Raw genomic sequence first — 6,442 nt, 5'->3', positions numbered from 1 at the left:
TGTACAGGCACAGTTTGCTAGGCTCTGAGGTCTTCTAATCCCACCAGGGCTGGAGACAGAAGCAGCATGAGGAGGCACGTGAGCAGTTTGTAATGAGATTGCAGCCACAGCAAAGGCTGACCAGCCCTGTGCCCATAAGCACAAGTAACAGAAAAGGGGAGGAATACTGCCAAGATATCCTTGCTGCAGAATGATCTTTCTCTACACTAATTCTAGTTTCTCTCCAGAGGGCTGAGCTCAATTTGCCTAGCTTGAACAAATAACATGGTGTACTTGTAAGGATTAATTTTATCTATTTGCATGCATTGTAATAAAAACCCCACCGGGCAGTTACATATCAAATTACAAAATGTGTAAGCAGTCTTATTCCTTTTCCCCCAACTTTCTTGTTTCTTGTGAAGCTAAAGATTAATTGCTATTTGAACTGCCTTGGGGGATGGGAAAAGCATTAAATGGGAAAAAAAAATACACTAAAATGAAATTTAGGCTATGTCCTATTTTTTTTCCCAAAAAAATTGTTTATATTGAGAGTTTCAGTTGATTTTACTTAGAAAACACAAAACCTTGTGTCACTTTTCCTATAAACATGGTATTATGACAACTCTTTCTATGTATATCTTTTGTGCCATTAGTTAGATCTCGAGTCATATTAAATTAAGTCTTAATCACACAATTAAAATGTTTTTTTTTATTTTTTTTCACCTTGAAATAGCTACTCATCTTGGGAGATGGTGAATGAGAATCATAGTAATTTTTGCTAATTTTCACTATCCTAATTTTTAATTTTTTTTTCAGTTCTCATCAGGGATTTTTGCCTTCAGTGATTTGCCTGTTTTCACAGGAGATATATTTGACTACTGCACATTTAATTTTCTTCTCCTAAATCTCTGAATATTTTTCAGTATCTCATTTTTCTCATATTAATGCATTAATGAGAGCCTCAGGGGCTTTTGTTCAATTGTTTGTTTTTACCCATTAAAGTGTACTTTATTTTTTCATGTTCTATGATTCACTCATATTCTTATCTAAAATGTCAGGTGACATATTACTCTTGTTTTGTCACTACCAGGGATTTTATTTTACTGTAGGTTTTCTTTGCTGCCTACAGATCAGTAAATATGACTGGAACAGTACTCCTCCAGATTCTAGTTTATTTTTACCTCAACTGAAGGGTAATGAACCAACTTGTTTTACTTTTTTTCTTCTGAGTACTCTCTACTTCCTATTTTTTAGATTAACAGGTCTCAAGGAAGACTTCAATGACATGACTAGGCCGCTGTTCTATCTTTACAGTTGGTTTTTCTTTATGCTGTGAAAAGAATTTCTGTAACTTCCTAAAATTCTTTTCTACCCAGTTGTCTATTAGAATTGATATTATTGTTAAAAAAAAAAAATCATACTGGCTTTATTCATCAGTCTGGGAAATACAGTAAAGTACTAGCTTGTCAACTGTCTTTCAAAGATCCTAAAACCTTGTGGTTTTTATATCCAAGATGAAATAGCTATGAAGCTTGTTTTATTTTACAGAAGTCTGCATATTTTTGATCTATCATAATCTATAATTATTTTAATATGATTCTGGAGATAAAGCTGCAAATCTGTGGTTTGTATTGGTCAATATCATTTGGTACTTAGCTTTGCATTTTAGCTCAGCCTTTCTCTAGCAGTTTCCCTGGTATTTGCATACTACCTGGGATCCAACTGAGCCCACATATCCAATAAATATCACTACCTCTTTCCAGCTAGTGCCACTGTACTGAAATTTGGGCTAGTCAAAATTTATGGGTTCCCCTCTAATACCCTTCAGCTAAGTCTCCTAGGCATTACTTCCAGTAAATGCTTCCCCTGAGCTTCAGTAATCACATGTGCTTGCACTCAGGGTAAATGTTTATTGGGATCAGCACCAGCAAGTCTAACTCCCATGTGTTCTTTGAATAGATACTGTCTGTGACAAATGGCTTTTGTGTTTCTTGTATGTATTGTGCTTCTTGTATGGGTATTTGCTCTTTGTCTTGTACCCTGGATGTAGCTTTGCTACTGAAAATCAGATGATTTGACAGCTGTCCTTGTTTCCAGATCCTTATGTGCTCTAGTTTGGGTGATTTGTCACCAGTCTTGGTCTATCAGCCCTATATCCATTGTGAGACTAGACTTATTTGGTTCACTATGGTCTCCCTGACCCCATGGAAACAATTATACATTTTGTTTGATTGTTTCTTTCTAGTATCTATGTAATTTATTCCTTCCTATCCGGTCTTCTTGAAGTAATTTTGGAGCAATGACAGGAACAGTATTGCTTTTATAGATGGAGAAATTAACAGACATTTGTTTTTACCAGGCCCGGTTAAACAAGCCACCTTCCCCCATTTGAACTATACACATCCCTAAAGAAAATCCATTCTCTGTGTCAGGTTAAGTGGAAAATGATGAAACTCACCAACATAATGTGCCAAGTTTTGTTACAGGTCAATGAGTCACTGCACTGTAATGGAAAGAGCTGGGCTGGACAGCCTCACAGAAAAAATTCAGCAGTGGTTCCCAGAAGAGGTAGATTACAAATTACAGATAAATGGTAAATTCAGGATGAGAAACTTTGTGCATCAAGCTCATCAACTTCAAGTTTTTTCCACCTGTGTTGGTAGAAAAGGCACAGGCCCTATGTTCTGTCCAGGAATGCCTAGAAAGCCCATCAATCAAAACATGCTACAGCTTTACTTAAAGTTGTGTTTGGTAGCTAAATTTGATCAATAGGAATGTAAAGAACATTCTTTAAAATCACCAAATTATTCCAGGTGGGGACTTTTGTGAATTTGAGTCTGAACAGCACAAAGCCTTACCTTTTGCTTTTTAGGACGTATTCTCTCTGAATAACGAAAGGGATTTCCCACCCTTTCTAAAACTGGTGTACTAAACTCACTTGTGACACAGAATGTTTGTGTTTGATTTATAACTCATTAAAGAAACAAACAAAAAAATATGTCAGAGTCTGAGTCAGTGTTGTGTGATGTTCACTCACTGAAATAGCAATAAGCTGCACATGTTTGTCTGTCCTGCAGTGAGAGAATATTTTCCCTGGAGTCATTAAAAATTGTATTAAGTAATTAATGCTGCCTAGGATACCAAATGCTCCCTTTTTGTCCTAACAGTTATCCAAATATCCTGACAGGTCTGAGGTTTGATCTTCTCTCGAGCCTATAATTTCTTGTAGACCCAGTAATAGAAAAACTAGTCTTCTGGTGGTTTTAGCTTGTGGTGCAAAGATTCTTAATATTCTTGGTGTTAAATTATTTTCCGAAGAGCTAAGAAATGCCATTGACTGGCAAACTTCTGAACCGCATTGGAGAGAGATTTTTCAACCATTCACAGGACAGAAGACAAATTATTGGCTGAATGGCATCTGAAGTTTAAATACATAAGTGGAACATAAAAATGTCTTTTTATGACCTGGATACCTGGATGGACTTGTGCCTCTTTCCTGTATTATCTGAGTAGATTTTCCATCTGATGGAATTATGTCCTCATGAGTTTTACTGAAAATGCTCCTTGATCTGTAGACATAAGATAATTGAGGCACTCTGTGACAGACAAATGATAAGACACCATGGGGTGACCTGGGAGATAACTGTAAGAATGTATCGTAAGGAGAAGAATTAATATAACTTTTCCATTTTGAATTCTTGTGAAAAAATAGTTAAATTTCTTCTGTGATGGGATGGCCTAAAGGCCAAAGACAAATGTATGCCTGTCACAGAAATTACTAGTCTGCAACAAATTACCAATAGAGTTTACTTAATTAAAAATTATATCAAATCAGTTAGCTTTTCAAATCAATGTTCTCATCTAGAAAAAGACAAGTAAAACATAACATTGAAAACAATCTTTGTTTTTTTAACAACTTCCTGAAACTCATAGCTGCATGAGCATAAAACGAGCAAGAAAACCTTGTGCAGTACAAAAAAATCCAAAAACAACAAACCTAAACTACAGTCTTCTGTCATTAGTGAGTAGCAAATGGAAAACAACAGTATTGAGTGTCTGAATCATATGCCTGCAAGTTTCTGTTTCCCTAGTGCATTACCTATGTGTGATGTCAGGACATTTCTTTCAATTATACTTTAATTCAAATACAGAGATCTAGAAATGTTTTTCAAAATAGGAAAGATATCACTATCAACCTGAAAATCGAAAAGGAAGAATGATAACAGGAGCATCCTGATTCTGCTCACGTATCATCCATTTAGGCTTTTAATCAAGAAAATCTCAGGTTGAAACTCCCAAGCTCAGACAATATTGTTCACTGTGTCCAATTGCATGCACTGAACAGCAATTCCCTATTTTACACAGGTCTGCAGAACTGTTTATCTCCAATTTCTCACCCATCATTGACAAGCTGCAAAGGTGCAAACAAAGTCAGTTCGAGCTTTAGATATCTGCTATAGGATATCTGGAAGCTCATACTCTTCTGTAGATTGCAGTGGGTTTTGAACCAATTTAACCAACTTAGATTCCAGACTACTGATGTGAAATCTCAGAGACCACTGTCAGAAGAAATAACTGAAAGCACTCAGGACCTCTCTTTTCTTCATTTTTCTTTTAAAATTTTCACATTTACTACTTGAATTGCTCTTAAGTGTTCTACTGGATTAAAAACGTGAATTAGTTCTAAAACAGGCATTTGCAAAGACTTAAGTTTTCAAGATTAGGCTGAGAAGATCAAGATCATTCTACTATGACAAACTAGGAACCTGAAGAACATCCTCACCTCTGTTTTTAAGAGAATAACACCAAAAGAACATCCTAAAGTGCAAATGATATAAATAAAACTGATATCAAACTAAGAGCTAGAAATCAATTATAACTTTTATATTGTTTCTTCATGTGAATTAAAACAAAACCCTGTTTTCTATTTTCATGTATTGGAAACTTAGAAGTTAACTAGATCAAATTTGTTCTCAGCCTTTAAACTTTACACAAAGTATTTCAGAGAGAAAGAGAGGCTTTGTCTCAACATCTTGCCCCCTGCTGAGTGGAGTTTTTTTTGTGTCTGTCAAACTTGTGTATGACTTTCTGAAAACAGAGGAAGAAGAGGAGGAACTGTGATTCAGGAATTTGCATCTGACAGTAGTGTCAGTGGTCCTGAGCTGAGAAAGAGTTTTATGCAGCTGCCAATTAAGACTGCTTTTTTCCCAGACCTACTGGCCCAGCCACATATGCAGCTCTTCCCATGTTCAGGCAGCCTCAACCAGTTTGGCAGAAATAAGCCAGTGAAAAGGATAGTGGTGGTTGAGATGGCAGAGCAATGATGGGAGACTTCTTGGAAGATATTGTGGTCATCTAGCTGAGATGTCATTAGAGCAGCACGTACTCCTATGCCCTGGCTTACAGTTTCTCTTGGAATGCACACCCTTTCTATGCTTTCTCTTCAAAGGCAAGACTAAATGATAGTCTACATCAGAGGCAGCAAGGAAAATCTATTTTTTCTTTGCTGTGTGAAGCACTAAGATGGAAGCTTAGGGGTAGCAGAAGAAGAGTATATATTTCATTGCTGTCCTTCCTCCTGTTTCATCTCTTCCTCAGTTTCCCTTAAATACTCTTTTTGTCTTTGTTTAAGAGAAGTAGATTAAAGGAAGGTACTGCAAGCATCTTCCCTCTTGCTTCCCCTTGTGATTTTGATCATCTATCTCAATTGCTTGTAAGGCTTCAGGCATTGTGAAATTGGTATCCCCTAAAAGGTGTAATAAAGTAGTGTAGTTCTTTCATCTTTTTTCCAGATACCTACTTTTATTTTGGTCTAATGTAGAAAATATGTTTTTCCTGTAAGTTTGGGATTTGTTGTATATTAGTCAGCTTCTAATGCACAACTTGAAAGGCTTTTAGAAAGTTAGTTATAAGGACGTGCACCTGTCACCATCTATTTTCATATAAGAAGGGAAATGCACCAATGTCATTATTATTATTATTATTATTATTATTTCTTCAGTTATAGAGTTGAGGCCTCTTCTGAGGTGATAAAGCCACAGAACAACCAAAAATTTAAAAAATAACTAGTTAACATCAAAAGAAATTAATAAAAAGTATAAGGAAAAAAGAGGAATGAAGGACAAAAGGAAGGAGTGAAGGAAAATACAAATGAGAGGAAGAAAAGATGAGAAAAGTAGAAAAGATAAAATGCAATTTTGGCATTTCCAAATCTATGTTATGGGGCAGTTTCAAAGTTCATTCTTTCTCCTGAGAAAGATCAACATTCAAGGCATTGTATTAGTAGGCAGGCAGTCTCATTCATTGGCTTCTGTGTCCTGAGACTTTTTGTTAAGCAAGCCACATAAGCAAGTTAGAAATCCATTGCCTAAAATGTGAAGATGAGAAGCTCACTTCTAGCTTTAACACCTTCAGGCAAAACAGAATTTGACTCTCAGGGGTGGCAGAGCAATAAAACCTCTGG

The sequence above is a fragment of the Lonchura striata genome, chromosome Z (genome assembly GCF_046129695.1).
Source record: "Lonchura striata isolate bLonStr1 chromosome Z, bLonStr1.mat, whole genome shotgun sequence".
In the NCBI taxonomy this organism is placed as follows: domain Eukaryota; kingdom Metazoa; phylum Chordata; class Aves; order Passeriformes; family Estrildidae; genus Lonchura; species Lonchura striata.
This window is presented reverse-complemented; position numbering follows the sequence as displayed.